Source organism: Lactuca serriola, chromosome 2, assembly GCF_051521515.1.
Source record: "Lactuca serriola cultivar US96UC23 chromosome 2, Lser_US96UC23_V15, whole genome shotgun sequence".
Lineage (NCBI taxonomy): Eukaryota > Viridiplantae > Streptophyta > Magnoliopsida > Asterales > Asteraceae > Lactuca > Lactuca serriola.
This window is the reverse complement of record NC_136409.1, coordinates 31,528,191-31,546,505: the sequence shown is the minus strand read 5'-3', so window position 1 is coordinate 31,546,505 and position 18,315 is coordinate 31,528,191. Positions and strand designations below refer to the sequence as shown.

Below are 18,315 nucleotides of genomic sequence, written 5' to 3'. Positions count from 1 at the left end.
ATAAAGTTACCTTAAATCTCATAAGATTCTTTAGTCATTTCCATTCTCGCACGACAAGCCCAGATGGATGTAACCACTTCCTCGGAGTAGACAATAGAAGAGTCCAGGAGGAACAAAAGCAAGTTCATGAGGAGCTTTCAAAGAGGGATCAACAGAAGTAACCAAAATGTCTGACACGTCACACTAATAAATAATAATCTTGTTAACTTAATGAGCGAGTGGAGACACTGCTCAAATTTTGTGTTAGGATTACTTTCTTGCATGCAACTAGTAAGAGTTATTCAGGCAACAGGTATTCATTCGAGGATAGCCATTTCTAATTCATAAAGTTCCTTTGGTATAGACTTTTTATGAACTGTTTCTAGAACCCTGTGGAAGTCAGGACTCGATACACCCAGAACTAGGATACCCTTGTCTTTTCAGCTTTCGACTTGTGTCTATTGCTATAGACTTATTCCGTCTCATCTTTGTATTCTTTTAGCAAAGATGCCTCCTCGAAGACCAATCAGACGCACCACTCCGATAACTCCAACACCTACTCCACAAATCGATACGGCAACTCTGAATGCTGCAGTAGCTGCGACTGTGGCAACAGCCATGGCTCAATATCATCCTACCAGTTCCGGCGGAGGTGGAACACCTGTCCATGCTACTCAAAGTGAGGTCCCTGTGCGCTCGAGAGAGTGCTCCTACAAGGACTTCATGAACTGCAAACCCCTTTCCTTTAATGGAAATAGAGGAGTCATCGCTCTGATTCGATGGTTTGAGAAAACAGATTCGGTCTTCAAAATCTGTTCATGCCCAGAAGGGAGCAAAGTGAAGTTTGCTGCCTGCACCTTCTCTGGCAGAGCCCAGGCATGGTGGAACATCCATGTTAAGTCATTAACCCTATCAGTGGTTAACTCAATGGGTTGGGAAAACCTAAAAGAGTTAATACTGGAAGAGTATTGTCCAAGAGGCAAAGTACAAAAGCTGGAACAAGAACTATGGGAGCTCAAGATGGTCGGCTCAGACATAGTGACCTACACTGACAAGTTTTGCAACCTGGCAGCACTATGCCCTAAAATGGTTACCGCGGAGAGCAACAAGATAGCAAGATACATCTGGGGTCTAGCTGCCCCGATCCAAGGAGATGTATTGTCTTCTAATCCAGCCACATTTGGTAGTTCCAAATGCCTGGCCCAGCGACTCATTGACCATGGAGTCCGCCATGGTGTAGAAGTCCTCGTTCCCGAGCCATCAAAGGGAAAGGACTATAATCGGAAGTCGGGGAACAAGAAGAAGAAGAAGCAAACAACCCAAGAAACCCCGCAAGAGCAGCAAGCGAGTACTATGTACACCGCTACAACGCCTGCTACTCCAGCACCTGCCAGTCGATATGTTGGAACCCTCCCGAAGTGTGGAAAGTGCAACTACCACCACACCAGAGTATGTCGGGAAATGCAGTGTCTGAACAGTCACATGAAAGGACACATAGTCCGTTTCTGCAGGGCACCGGCTCAACTGATCTCCCAAGTCCCCGGAGTTGAAGAAAACCAAGCCTGTTATGGCTGTGGAGAGACTGGTCACTACCAGAGGGACTGCCCGATAACAAAGAACTCAGGCGTAGATGGACGCATTCTGATGATCACTACAGGAGAATCAACCCCAGAGTCGTCAACGAGCAGCGGTACGTCTTCGATCTAGTAATTACTTTAAAAACCAATTTATATTTATATAAGATTAAAACTAAGGGGAATACACTTAAAAGTAATCTAAATCACTCACATATTGAAATAGGTCATGGTATTCAAGAGAACTAAAAGATCCGTTTAGAGAAGCTATGATGACTTAGCATATACATCAGGGTTGTGCATAACTAAGATGTTGCAGACTTAGAGTGAGTGATTCTGCCTTAATTCATGTTCCTTGTCTGGTTGTGGATTTGAGGCAGAGTTACTCAGTCGACTGTCTTATTCATCTTAAGTATTCATAACCTGTATATGACAGGCGATCGTAGTGGTACCAAGATGGATCATGATATTAAGTATCATCACTAGTTATCAAAGCACTTTTATTTGTATGTATGCGCACATAGCGATACAATACATAGGAGTGTTAACATTAAAAGGGGAAACAGAAAGCACTAGAACATTCACTAGGAGTACATTGTCGAACACACTAGGGATACATCATCGTATAACAGACCTTTCTTCCAAATTGGCCAAAACTTTGTCCAGTAAAGAGTCCGTTACTATCATTCGTCACGAATTGGGGTGGTCCTCACCATACTAAGTTCGTATGTTACTATCGCCTCGGTCTACAAATTCTCAAAACCCTTCCGTTTTATCTATCGTATTCTAAACCCCGAAGTACTCGTGCGAAGAGTACTTTGTCCTCCGAAGCCTTATCATCAGATGTCCACAGACCGTCACAAAATACCACTCGTCCAGCAGACTAAGTTTGAGCACAGAGGCTAAGGACAAATACAACCCACATATCACTATTCAATGTATACGCAAGGGTGGTATATGATTATGATTATGTAGATCTAGTATGTGTGTTTCCTCCCTATCTCCTGTTCCTTGTTTGGTTGTGGACCTAGGGCAGAGTCGCACATCCGACCGTCTTACTGATCCTAATCATATACGACTTGTATACACGAGGTAATGATAGATGGACCGAGTATGAAATCCTATCATGAACACTAGGGCAAAATTTCCAGGCCTACGAGTGGGTATTCTGCGAATCAAAGGAGCGCAACCCCAGTAGTACTGTAAGAAAGCTAATTTTGGGACGAAATTCCCTCTAACGGGGGGATGATGTGACAACCCAAAATTTTTACTTTTAAAGCCCAATCAATCAACTCAAATGAGTGTCAAACTCATTGGAAATGAGTTCTAGCCCAGTTAAAGGTCATTCTAAGGAGTTTTAAGCCTAATACACTTAAGGAATAAGTGTTAGAGAGTACCGGCTAGAACCGCAGTGTAGAAAATCGAACCCTAACCTCATCTAAATGAGTTCACGGCCACAAGACCATGATTTTACGGCCGTAAACTCATGTGGCCGTAAACTCAAGTGCATATATAATGCTTTTGGTTATTTCTTCTCATTTCTTCCTTCGTTGGCCGATTTTCCTTCAAATCCTCTCAAGTATCATCCAACTTTCTTCCTAGATCTTCATTTATGTAAGTGTTCTTTCTCTAGTTTGTTGATAATCCTTCTTAACTAGCTTCATCCTCATGATTCATCCATCGAAATCATGTTTTCTTAGATCATCAAGTTTCTCCAAGAACACCAAGAACATACACTAGTGTTCTTGGCCCATATCAACCCTTTCAAGCTTCTAGATCGTAAGTACTCTACCCTATACTTCATATCTAGTTAGGACTCATGCTTAGAGACTTGAAACACACACTTTCCCCAAGAACACCATGAGTTTACAGCCCAAGATCTTCCTTGGCCGTAAACTCAATGTTAGGGCATGTTTGAGCCCTAAAATCCTATAAGATGCAAAGCTAGTGACCCAGAACTCTTCCTTGATGTTTGTATGACCTTAAACCACCCCCATTTCATAAAGTCTAGGAGATTACGGCCGTAAGCTCCATGCTTGGCCGTAAACTCATCAAGGGCCCCCTATGGATGGGTCTTTCTCATGCAAGTATAGAAAAAAATTCCCTAAAGCATCCCTAGCCTTAAAACTCACTCTTAGCCATGTTTGACCATGATTTTACGGCTGTAAACTCCCTTGGGCCGTAAACCCATGGTAGTAAACCCATGTTGGTGCCTTTTTACCTTCTTTTGTTGAATCACATGTGATTCCAACACTTGGTCAAAGTGTTTCCTAGTCCCAGAAGGTGTTCCCTTTCATAGAGTTGTTTATAAACACTATATTCATGCCAATATGTGTCATTATATGTCATTTAGGACTTGTTGTGTCTCGGGACATCATTCGTTGAACTTCTCGTCCTTACATGCATACCCGTTTGAATCACCCACATCAGGTGAGTTCATACCCCATAATGAATCTTTTAACTATTTTAAATGCTTTTAAGGGGGGAATACAAGTTGAACACAATGATAATTGTGTAATTATTTGTTATAAACATATTTCAAAATGTTGCTTATGTCTTCTATAAGTGGTCAAAACATTTCAAAATCTATTTTACAGTTATGTTGCTTTATAGTTTAATAAAACTCCGTTTTTAAAGTGCAAGCATAACTGAGTAGTAGAATGAGTCTTTTCAATAATAGTTCAAGTAGAATACTAGTAAACTATAATAGGTATAGTTTAGAGGTTCAGTTCATACAAGATACAATACACGATAACAGAAAGAACATACTAGGATACTATAACAAGAGAAAGTACTAAGATACTATAACAGAACGAACATACTAAGGTGCTATAGCATGGAACACTTACAGGATCTAACTATACCAATGAATCACTAACGCATTATTCTAAACAAAAGGTGATAGTTATATTGGGTATACATGATCACATAATTTTAATGTGGATGTTCACAACTTGCAATTGATTGCAGAGGTCGCGTGTGGGACCCAAAATCTTTTGACAAGGAGAGCGTTTAGTATGGGATCTAGCCATCACATTATACCTTAATAATCAATTTAAGGCAATTAGTACAATAGTAGTTACTATATACAATACTACAGCACTTACATTTTACAAGCGACAAACAGAACAGTCGGGTCTAGTACATTCAATAGAAAAGGACCATAATGCTAACTTTATGATTCCTTGATGTATACGTCAAGGGATATATATAAATAGGATACGACAGGTAATAGGATGTGTGCTTTCTGCTTCATTTCTTGTTCCTTGTTTGGTTGTGGGCTTATAGTAGATTCACCCAACCTAGTATCTATTCGATTTTAGGCATATATATGTTCCGTACACATTAAGTCATCATAAGGGGTACCAGGTATGGGTCAAGTCATAGGACACTAATCCAATGCACAGTTTTCTAGTACAAAGCATACTTTTCAAACAGAACTTTTGGTACTCAAAGCTAGAAAACTCACCAGTAAAGGGTTTAATCCATTTTATTAAACCAGTGTAGACTAAAAGGACTTTAGGTGATTAACTCTTTAATACCTTAGTTTATACATCATGGTTATATATCATTAATACCCAACAGATAGTTGCATGTGTGATTTCCGCCTTATTTCCTGTTCCTTGTTTGGTTGTGGGCTTAGGGCAGATCCATCCAATCAATTACTTATTCGATATTGGATCATATATAGCCAGCATAAACTAAGTGATTATAGAAGTAATCACTATGGTCACTATTTTATTATAAGAAATAAGGGTTTTCTTAAAGGATCTTTTCATTAAATATAAAGGAACTATTACAATTAACTCCATGAGTAATAAGTGAGTACACCAGGGTCATATACAACGAGGACCTAACAAACAATGGGATGTGTGCTATCCGCCTTACCTCCTGTTCCTTGTTTGGTTGTGGACTTAGGGAAGATGAGCACAATCAATTGTTTGTTTAGTCTAAGTTTTATATAACTTGTATCCATTTAGTACTCTTAGAAAGGATTGTAGAATCATTTTTATGTATCTTTCATCAAATTAGGAAATATAGGATTTTCTAGAGGAACAGACGAACTTTTCTAAAACATAACTTATAACTTACTACATTTCAACGACATTTTTCAACAACTTTCTACAACTTACTTACATCACTAAAATCTTATGAACTCACCAGCTTAATTGCTGATAAACTCTTTCAAATAACTTGTATTCTTAGGAAACTAGTAGACAGGTACTCGCTCTGGGAATTTAGAAGATGGAGCAGTGGTGAAGATTTTATGCAATCTAGTAGACTAGTAGACTTGTGTACATTCTTCAAAAAAAAATTGCATGGTCATTAGATGTTAACGACATGAGAAATGCCAGAAAAGAAGTGGTGAAGATTTTATGCAATCTTGAGGGTATGAAAACCAAATTCAATCGTGTTGATAGAAATGAGGATCCTGGCCTTCCAAAAAGGCAATTTACTGTGTTCTCATCACAATGTCGACCGATGTCCACTAAGAAGCTTGCCGAACTTTGTAAAGATGCCAAAAAATCATTGCATTGGTTTGTACTAAACAACTGTGATGAGGATGAGCTAAAAGGCTACATATCGTAAGTTTTGTGATCTATTAACTACTTTTTCGATAGTGTTATCATATCTTCAAAATATTCTAATTGTTTTGTCTCACATCCAGCGAATTCAAATCAGAATCACCTGAAAGTGATTTGAAAACAGAATTTCCTCCATGGTTCAAAAGAAAGGTAAATACCTTATATTCTAGTTTATAATATAGAACTAATTTATATTATTACTTAAATGTACAATATTATATTTCCTTATAGATTTATCGCCTCGAAAGAGAATCACCTTCGGACTGTACTAACGATTTAAAGGCGTTGGCACATGGTCCGTTAGATGGAACTTCTTACACCGCCTGCATAGTAAATGGTGTTCGATTTGTTGTACTTAGCTGTGATCTCCAACGTACTACTCAAAATAGTGGCATTCTTACATTAGGAGTAGACGGTACACCATTCTACGGTCAATTGGAGGACATCATAGAGTTGCAATATTTCATGGTTATTCAGTTGTACTCTTTCGTGGTAAATGGTTAAATGCGTCATTAGATAATGGACGTTTAATTAGTAAAAAGAATATGGTTGTTATCGATACCAGTCATGAATGGTATGTCGGTCAAACATGGTATGACGATCAACAATACATCTTAGCCACTCAAGCTAAACAAGTGTTTTATCTCCAAAATCCTACTCGAAACAATAAAATTGGAGAGTTGTGGAAGATGTTCGTCATCGAAAACTTTGGGATCATCCAAGTATCGGTGTTAATGAGATAGATGTGGTGAATGACACTCGATCAAATGATTTTCCCTTGGCTGTCGATTTAGGTGATGATGATGATGATGATACATACTCCGTTGACGGTGATGATATGTACTTTTTAGATAATAATGATGATGGTGAATCAAGTGTGGCTCCTACTATAAACGATGATAGTTTCGTTAATGATGATGATGGTGGTGGTGATACGTACTCTTCAGATAATGATGATGGTTTCATAAACGATGACGAATTTATTAATGATGATGTTGTACATGTATATTGTTCTAGTGATGATTCTGATTGATGGTATGTTACGGTTGTTATACATTTTGATTGCTTAAAATGTTTATTATTTTTTTAAAGTACGTTTAGTATATTTTCTAATATTTGTTAAACAGATGGCTACACATGTTGCGAGGGGGCATGGAGGAGACGGCGGGGAACGACCTCCACATGAGCGTGCAGGCAAGATACCAGCGGGTTGTCAATCTTGTAAGTTACAAGAATTTCTTAAATATATTGGATATATATTTAAAGTTTTAAATTTCTAAATTTTTAGTTCTATGTGTCAATGTAGCAAACTCAACGCGTCGGCGTGGAAAAGGAAGATGCTTAAATATGCGAAAAAAGTTCAAGCACAACGGTCAACCTTTACCTGTGGAAATTGGTAGCATCGGGGGGACCTATAGATTCATAAATACAAATGGCAAAATGTTGACAAGGTTTATCTCAAACTTTGTGGCAAATCATGTACCACTCCATTATAGGACTTGGAGACGTGTTCCTTTCCATTACTATGAAGCTATGTATCCTGAGATTGAAGTAAGTACAGAATACTTTTTATATGTGAAAAATTTTATACTTTTTAAATATTTTATACTAATTAAATTTGTTTTTTTTATTGCAGACATATTTTGATCTTGATATGTATCGGGGTACAGATCTGTGGGAAGCCGTTCGAGGGACTGTATAGAGCGACTGCCAAAGAACTTATAAACAGCACAAACATGACGTGAAAGATTATTTTGATAGTGTTGGTGGATATGATGATGTGGAAGGTGCAAGACAAACTCCACTGGATGATATCAACGACGAAGCTTGGAATAACATGATCGATCTTCTTTTTTTGGATGAGGGTTATAGGAAGCAGTGCAAAGAAGGTAAAGAAAGCAGGTCCAAACTTCAAATTACGAGTGCTCATGGAAGTAGAACATATGCAGACAGACGACGTGAGAAGGTAATTAAATTTATTTGTATTTTATAAAAATTTTATTAACAATTATATAAATATATTAATTGTTTGTGGCTTATTATAGAGAGAAATAGGAGAAGACTCGCAACATATCGACGGTTGGAGACAAATGCGATTTAAAGAAAATCGGGGTTGGTGTACAACACAAGCAGAAGTAGTTTGGGTAAGTAATAAACAAAGTTAATAAGTTGTTTGATAAATATGTTATTATTATTTTAGTTAGTTTAAGGTATAATATTATTATTTTAGTGTATAAATTTAGTTATTTTTTTTTTAATTAATGTACTTTTATTGTTTTCTTTATCTTAGGAAAACATTCAACGAGAGAAGATGGTGATGCAATCACAACTCGGGGAGAACGAAAAGTTAAATGAAGAATAATGTCTCGCTCGTGCCCTCGGTGAGAGACGTGGGCATATTCGCGGAATTGGAAGGAAACCAAACATCAACAATAATTTATTTCCAAATGAATATACAAAACGTTCCAAAGCTTCCACATTCCAATCTTCAGATAATCCCCAAGTTGTTGTATTATCCCAACAAATTCAATTCATGCAGCAACAAATGCTACAAATGAACCAAATGTTTAATAACACTTTCGTGTCTTTCATTCCAAACTTTCAACCACAACCAATACCACAATTCCAGTTTAATCCCAATATGATTCCACAAAATAACCCCGAAACATCAAATGAACTTGCGGAGGATGATGATGATGATGTTGATGATGGTGGTGATGAGGAGGAAGAGAGCTAGAATGGTAATGACAACAATGTTTGTTAAAAACTTGTTTTTTTTTTTTTTTTTGTTATTTTGTTTGATGATGTTGATGATGGTGGTGATGATGAGGAGGAGGAAGAGGAAAACTAGAATGGTAATGACAACAATGTTTGTTAAAACTTGTTTTTTTTTTTTTGTTTTTTTTTATTTTGTTATGTAGTAGTTATTGAATGGTATGTTATGTTTATTAAGTGCTTTTGGATTTTAATAATATATTATCTTATGTTTATATTATTCTGCAAATATCCCTTTTAGATTTGTTTTAAATGGTATATATAACAAAACTTGTGGAAGATATAAAAAAAATAGCTATAGAGACGACATGTCGTCGGTCTATCTTTCCAAATGTAAAAATGGTTTTCACTTTTACAAAGGAGAAGTCGTCTCTATAGCTCACACTTATCCAAACGACAAGTCGTCTCTATAGTGTCACACTTTTACCGACGACAAGTCGTCTCTATAGGGTGCGAATAAAACTTTTTCTAATTTCCTCGAAAATCAATCCCGACGACCCTTTGCAGACGACATGTCGTCTGGACTGATTATGCTATACCAACGACATTTTCGACTTTTACCGACGGCTTTTTACAAACCACATGTCGTCGGTATAGGCTTTAGCGACGACAAGTCGTCTGGACAAAGCTAAAAATTGTCGTCTGCATAGTGTACCATCCTTGTAGTGTTGATGTGTTTTCCAAAGATGAAAAGAATGAAAATCTTGGAATTAAAGAAGCCAACAAGATCGGTGTTGGTGTAGTGACTCTAATTGGATGGATATGATCTGTTAATTTGCGTAATTGTCGGTGTAATGTGCTTATTTAATCAATTAAATGTGTTAATTTTTATCGTTATTTCTTACATTAACCCATACAAATTGTGAATTATAAGTTAATGTACATCCGGTATATTCGAATCTAACCCGATCTCAAAGTATAATTGATGGAGCAAAACATAATCGGTACGTTTTTGTTACTTATAAATAAAAACCACTTCAAACTTTTTGCAAATTTAATTTTACGATTCTCTTTATAATTTTTCTAAATATATAAAGTTTTTTCCATGCAGTTTTTAAAGATCATTACATTATATAATTAAAAAACAAAACCATGGACTCTAGTTTTGTTCTTGTGATATTTTCAAACGAATTGGCATATGGTCGTTCACTCGTTTGAATGAACCACATTCTTATACCGAAGCCATACAATAACAATCAAGAAATAACAGCAAGAAATAGAAAAAAAACAAAACATAATCTATAAAATCCAAGACTTTGCTTCAAAATCTAACAAGAATCATGAAAATGGTTCATGAAGTGGAACCTACTTTACTATGTACATTTACATGCTCAAGATCTCTAAAACGAGGATCGAGATTCAACGATGCATTACCAACACTGGTCGGTCTCCCATCTCCGGCTCATACAGCCGCCGGAAGATCTCATCTGCACCAGACTCCGATCATAAGCCGCACGTTTTACCGGATCTGAAAGAGTAACATAAGCCGAATGCACTTTCATGAACTCATCTGCCGACGAGTCACAACTTCCGACATCAGGATGCAAAACCCTCGCTAATCTCCGGTACGCCGCTTTCACCTCTCTACTATCAGCTCCGATTCCAACCCCCAGCAGCTCATATAGCGAGGATGGACTACCATTACCGGAAGAGCTACTTGTCTCCTTCGCCGTTGAAGTCCTCTCTGCTGTGGCGTAAGCAGCTGAAATCCGAGATCTTGTGAATCTGACAGAGGTTGCAGTGGTTTGTGAAGGTGGGTGTGAGTTGACGTGGAGATTAGGGAAAGTAAAGAGGGAAGATGAAGCTGAAATCGCCATTGATGTGAAGAAAATGATGAGAGATTTTGAATATCTTTTGACGAATGGGGAATTTGGGATGGTGGATTTATAAGCCGAGGTTGTGGATGAAGACGTGGCGATGAGTTGGAAACGAGGATGGATGTTATCCAAATAGTACAGTGTTGTTATCTGTTCGAATAATAATCAAAGACACAACAGTCGAAAGTGAGTCAGCAACTAATCGGCGCCAAGATTATGGCTCCGGAGATCTTGGGATTCCTCGGACCACGTTAATTGACTCGTGCCACGCGTATTTACTTAAGCACTAGTTTTAGAAGCTTTAATTATATATTATTATGTTTCCATATATTATTAGCACGAGTTATGCATCACTTATTTATTTACTTTGATATCAAACAAATCCTACATTATAATTAAAATAACAATTTAAAAAAAAAAAAGCATATATAATGAATAAAACTAGCAAGGCTAGCAAGAAGTTAGAAGATAAAAAAACAAAAAAGACACAAACAAATTAAAGAGAGACAAGGATCAAAATGTACACTCGGAACAATCAAGCACTCGATTGTTTTTCCATTCATTTTATCTCAAATTATAATGAAATAGAATTTAGTTATGTATCGAGATGTACACGTATGTATACATGGAATACAACTAAAAGTAGAGATAAGCACTCATATAATTAACTATGCTAAGGTTATGATGACTATTGACTACAAGACTTTGTCAATTTAACATGTGTTTACACGTTGATAAGCTGCTAACACCTTATGGCAATCTCAAAGGAGGGATGGACTTGAAGCTTGGAACAAAGCAAGAGAACACGACTTTTTGCCAATAGTTTGGTAAATATATCTACTAGTTGGTTAACAAAAGAGATGTAGCAGATTTTCGGTTGTCCAGATTCCACTTGCTCCCAAATGAAATGAAAATCAAATTGAGTAGATAAGGGCGCGTATAAGCATATTGAAGAAGACGAGGAGACCTCTGAGTATATGAGGTTAGCCAATAATAATGAACAGATTGCAAAAGTCTTCATCGAATATGTATCTCTACCCCCTTTGTTAAAGAAACTGGATTAAATCAAATACTTGATCTTTTGTGAAAAAAAACAAAAAGAACATTGATTAAATGGTTAAGAGTCAAGGAAAAAGTCCATACGAAGTAAGCTTATGTGGGTTGCAAACGTTTAAATAGAGTTGAAACAATTTTTTGTTTTATCTTTTATCCTAAATAAGTAAGTAGGTAAGAAGTCAAAAACAATTTTTATTTTCATAGAAATGATTTCTTCATGTTCTTTTAAATATTATTTTTCCTTTTTGTTGTTACTAAGATTGAGTTTGTTTTCTCTATGTTTTTTTTTCAAGGTACTATAGATGCATGATCAACTTAGTTCTACAGTCCAAGATAAGAAATTTGCCTCATTGAGAGAAAAGCCCATTGTTGTAAAGAACAACTTTCGATAAATTCGCACTGTTAGCATGTTTAAATAGTATCTTTATATCATTGTTGATGTTTTAGTACTAAGTTTGTGCTTTACATAAATTTATCACATTGAGAATGAAGTGGAATCCGGATTTTACTTGTAAATTTGTATTCAATTAGAAAGTTTAGTGGGGAATATTTTGATTAACGATGACTAATGAAAATCACGTCACATCGAAGTTGATAGTTTATTTTATTTCCTTATTTTTATTAGTTTATTTTAGTATTTTAGCTCTTTTTATCATTATTGCATTGTATTTTATTTATTTTCTTTATTATGGATCATACCGGAGGCTTTTTTGTTGCATGATGTATTTTGTAGGGTTTTGGAGCTTGTTGTAGTTATGGTTTAGCTTGGAAATGGACTTTGTGGGCTTCCGAGGCATTATTGGGCTTTTGCGGATCCGTTAAAAGAGATTTGGGCTTAAAAGGCTAAAGACTTGGTTGAAGTGGGCTTGTGAAGATGGATCATAGATTGTTAATTTAGGCTTGGAGCATCCATATTTGAAGCCAAGAAGATGATTGGTTAATTTGAATCATGTGGGACATAAAGGGGACCAATGGAATCTTTGGTAGTGAAATGGTTAGTAGAGGAAAAATGACTCAATAGCATTCCAGCAATATTTGCGAGGGTAGATTTTCACATGCGCGGGTACTCGCGCAACTGCCCAGTTTTAGGCATTTTGGTCATTTGGCACACCATTACCTTGGGGGGTTGGATCTATCAGCTATCACTTTGATTTTACATCATTGGAGACCAGGAGAGGGGGATTTTGAAGCTACAGACTCATTTATTTTCATTTTTCCAAGCTATTGGTAGTTTCTTTATGTAATTAGACTTTTGTGATTGTTATTCTATTGTCATGAGTGGCTAAATCCTCTATTTTGGTGGACCTTGACTAAACCTTTGAATGTTTGTGGGTTTTTGAAGGATTTATGCTTATTTATCATTTATCTTATGTCTATGATTCTAGTTCATATTTTATATGCTTGTTTAATGCTTTGATCATGAGCTTGGTACTTTAGTAAGCAATTGTTGGTTTATTTCTTTGGTTTAGCATTGAATCCTTAAATTTACTTAGAACAAGGGCTTTATGATAGTAGAAATTATCTCTAGCTTATGAATCATAACTCCTTTATGGATTTGTAAGCATTGACATCTTCTAGGAATTGGGGATTCTTTCATTCTTAAGGCTAATCAATTTCTTGGGTTCAATTGCTTTAATTGGATCCTTGGTTTTGATTAAGAAGGTGTGTTGTGGACTTCCCCAACCTCCATACAACTTATGAGGAATATTGACATATCATGCTTTATGATTGTTATAACCAATTTGGGATGAATGATAAAGTTCATATTAAATCCTAATAATAAACACACAAATGTTCATTGTGTTGAATTGTCTTGGTTTACCAATTATCTCCAATATTTGATTATCTCGTCATCTTGCTTAATTGCAAGCTTTTTAGTTATTCAAGTCTTTTAGTTTTTAAGCAATCACAACACCCCCTTTTTAATTTAATTGTAGTTAGTTAGTTTATTTACACTAGTTCTATTAGATTGCATTGGTGATTGAATACAACCATTTATCCGATGATCGATACCATTTTTTACCGTTATATTACGTTTTATTTGCAAACAAATTCTACAATTTGCAAACAAATTCTACAACTTACTTGGTGTACTTGACATCAAGCCTAAATGGCGAGCCAAGATAGGTGAAGCGTATGGATCTAACTCAGCAATGGATCTGGTGGTCATCTATTTTCAAATCAGATCCATGGTGACAAGATATCGAACAATTTTCTTTTTAGGTAATAGGCTTTGATCCTAGATAGAATCTCATAACATTTGAGAATCCGAATGAGGTTTTGGGCATTTTCCATGGATCAAATATTTCGTAATTTAGTCGGCAATATCATAAAAAGAAAATTCGCAGTGAAACGGTGAAGGATAGTAATTTTTTTTTTTTTTTGCCATTAGAAAATGTAAACATTTGGTCAATATTAAAACTAAACATTCTAGAAACACGACTTTAAGTCGGCATCCTATTCACTATTCTTGTTATTTTATACAATTAAAATGTCATAAATAAAAAAAATCGGATCAGATTGGATTAACAATGTTTGACTTAAGATAATAATTTCATCTAGAAAATTAACAAAATCATAAACAAAATATTTCAATGCTGTGGCTTTAAAATCTAGCCAAAGTATCGTAAGATTCCATATTTACAAGCTCAAGATCTCTAAAATGGCGATCGAATTTCGAGGGAGCAATTTCTACCAACACTGGTCCGTCTCCCATCTACGACTCCTATATCCGCCGGAAAAACTCACCGGAGACGAACCACCCGCGCGTCTCTGCACCAGAGTTCGATCGTAATCAGCTCGTTTCGCCGGATCTATTAGCGTAGCATAAGCTGAATGCACTTTCATGAATTCATCAGCCGACGAGTCAATCCTTCCGACATCAGGATGCACAACTCTTGCTAATCTCCGATACGCCGCTTTCACCTCCTGTGTATCAGCTCCGATTGGAACTCCGAGCACTTCGTACAATGAGGAAGGTGTTTTATTACAGAACGATCTAATTGTTTCCGTTTTCTCAGCGGTGGCGTAAGCAGCTGAAATCGGAGCTCTTCGGAAGTTGACGGAGTTTGAACTCGATTTTGACGATGAGTTTAAATTGAGGGAGAAATTAGGGGAAGTAAAGAAGGAAGATGCAGATGTAGTCGAAATAGCCATTGATGTGAAGAGATTGTTTGTGTTGTGAGTTTTTTGGATATGGATTTTGTGTAGTGGATTTATAAGAGGAGATTTGGGGATGAATACGTGTTTGTGAGTTGGAACTGAAAAGGAGAGTTATTCATTTCCACAAATAAATTAAAGGAGCCAGCAAACAATCCGTGGTCGGGGACCACAGGAATCACTACCGGCAAACAACGGCGGATACTTTTCTCAAACGTCTAGAAGGAAGGAACAATGGTTTAAAAAAACAAACGACTTTAATATTTTATTCAAAACTGAATAATTTTTAGAGTAAATTAAACGAATACTCACTGTGGTTAGGATAATTTTTAGAGTAAAACTGAATAATTTTTAAAGGAATACTCCTGTGGTTGGGATAATTTATACGTTTTGTCCGTAAGTTTTTCTTTTTCCATGGAAAGCTCTTACAATGTATTTTTGTTGAGCATGGTTTCAAACATAGATTTTGCTTCATCACTGTTCTTCATATTCACGAATCACAAACATCCATCTTTGTGTTCAAACGAGGGCCAATCTAAGTTATCAATTGCGCGCTATAGCGGTGCTATAGCGGCGCTATAGCTAAGGGCGGAGCACCTTAAGACAAGGGTAGGTCCAGGCTTACTCTTACATTTTTATTTTAATTTTTTTTGCTTTTCAAAATAAGATATAATATTAATTGATATATGCTATTCTTTTTCTGTAACTTGTATTCTTTTTTCATTTTTTTATTTGGTATTTTCATTAATTAGTTTATATATATATATATATATATATATATATATATATATATATATATATATATATATATATATATATATATATATAATTTACAAGGACCATCCTAAAAAAAAAATTTTGGCTTCGCCCTTGGCTATAGCGTTTTGCGGAGGTCAAGAACCGCTATTTCCAGTTTAGCGTTTTCATTTCGCGGTACCGCTATTTCAATAACCGCTATAGCGGCGCTACGGGCGCTATTCCATTTTTGTTCATATTTTTGGCCATTGGTTACTTTTTTCAATGAAAAACTAGACTTAATGATTTCACTACACTTTCATTTTAAAAAGCCCGAACAAATAACATAATTAAAAACATTCAAAGCAACTACGTCTATCGACAACTCTTTTACTCATCTCTTTTTGTACTCACGCCAACTTGAGTTGCCATGGTCACACTCCATTAATGCTTTTTGTAAATCGACCCACGCCTATGAGGCCACGACTTGGGACTTAATTCCTTAAATCAATCACGGCCTACTAATACGATATTAAATCCGTGCAATCCAATTAAACTCGATTTGACACTTTTACACTACCTAGTTTCCATATTAATATAATAGAATATTATGTTAAGTTTTTATATGACTTTTTAGGTTTGATGATATTAATTCTATATAGACTTATAGTATTAATACTCAAATATATAAATTTTATATAAATATGATATAAAATTATAAATTATATGTAATATTAAAAAACCACTATATCACCGCTATACCACCACGATAACCGCGATCTCAAATAGCGGAATGTAACCGCTATTGAAATTTTGACCGCAATAACTGCATAGGGGCCAATTTCTAGGATTCTTATCGATTAGGTTTCAAACATTTCCATTTATGTGGTTTCACATGAAAAACAAGAACACTAGAGTAGGTGGTTGTAGTGGCCTTTTGATTTCTCAATTTCTAGTTTTCATCACAAGACATTGTGATTGAATCCCTAATATATATATATATATATATATATATATATATATATATATATATATATATATATATATATATATATATATATATATATATATATATATATTAGGGATGAGCTTTAGAACCGAACCGGTTCGGAACCGGAACCGGTTTTTCTATATTATAAGAACCGGGAACCGGACCGCCAGTTCTAGCGTCGGTTCCGGTTCCGGTCCCGGTTTTTCGGTTATTTTTCAAAGTAGAACCGGTTGAAATACTAAAGATTATATGCTATCTTCCGGAGCTTGTAAATGATTCAATATTTTACCAAATTATGACTTTTTACATTCTAAATTGAAGTACAAATACTAAATTACATGATGAAAAAAGAATCAAGTAATTCCGACTTCAATGAGTGAGTTATGCGCATTTTAAAAGCGGGGACGAATTCCAAAAAAATAAAAAATGTCGAAACAGAAAAAACGCAGCATTGATATGTTGTCTTCCGGGGTCTATAACTAATTTAATATCTAACCAAAATATGTATTTTTATAGTCTAAAATGAACTACAAACACCAAATTGCATGTTGGGAAAAAAATTAAGTAATTCTAACGTCATATGAATGAATTATGCACATTTAAAAAATGTGACAGATTAAAAAAAAACAAAAAAATAATGTTGAAATAAAAAAAACGCAGCATTGATATGCTTTCTTTCGGGGCATGTGTCTGATTCAATATCTAACAAAAACATATGTTTGTACCGTCAAAAATTAATTACAAACTCCAAATTACATGTTGGAAAAAAATCAAATAATTCCGACTTCATATGAGTGAGTTATGCACATTTTAAAAAATGAAAAAAAAAATGTCAAACCGGTTCCGGTTTTAAGAACTGGACCGGTTTTCATAAAAATGGAGAACCGGTAACCGGACCTCTTACCAATTTCGGTTCCGGTTCCGGTTCAGTTCCGGTTCCGGCGGTTCTAATGATCATCCCTAATATATATATATATATATATATATATATATATATATATATATATATATATATATATATATATATATATATATATATATATATTGTCACACCCCAAAACCATGAACGATGGAAACGTTCTGGGGCGGAGGACGTCATGTACAGTATCACAACAATGAAGAGTAGTAAACAAGCAACAACATCATCCATTGCATTAATAATATAATTTTAATACAAGTGTGTTCTGTCAAATTTTGATAAACACTAAAGCATAAATCAAAATGAAATATGCGTCTTGAACGAGCACCATCTTCTCTGAACCTTGCATCGGTACCTGTCTATGGTTGACCCGAGGATAAAAGTTATTTTGAAAGCGAGTATCAGCTTTAAAGCTGGTGAGATCATAAGTATTTTAGTGTCTTAATTTGTATGTAAGTATTTGTATGTGTATGAACTGTAAGTATTTGTATGTATATGAATGATCCTAGGAAGCCCTATGTTTCCTACTAATCGTATCCTTCTACCAAGGCATCTAGTGTCTGTGTGTGTGGCTCTTGTAAGAGTGTGTATTTTCCCAATTCTGACTATCATTAACCAAAAATATAGTTTCTACATTACCGTGCGTCGTATGAATGTTCACGAAGTAAATGTAATGGGAAAATGAAATAGTACTATGGTGTAGTGTCGAACTACAACCGTACTA

At 35.6% G+C, this 18,315-nt stretch overlaps 1 pseudogene; it reads right to left on the bottom strand.

The window, feature by feature from the left end:
* Positions 1-14,288: 14,288 nt before the first annotated feature.
* LOC145086115 (chaperone protein dnaJ 11, chloroplastic pseudogene) lies at positions 14,289-15,010 on the bottom strand (annotated as a pseudogene).
* Between the last annotated feature and the right edge of the window lie 3,305 nt (positions 15,011-18,315).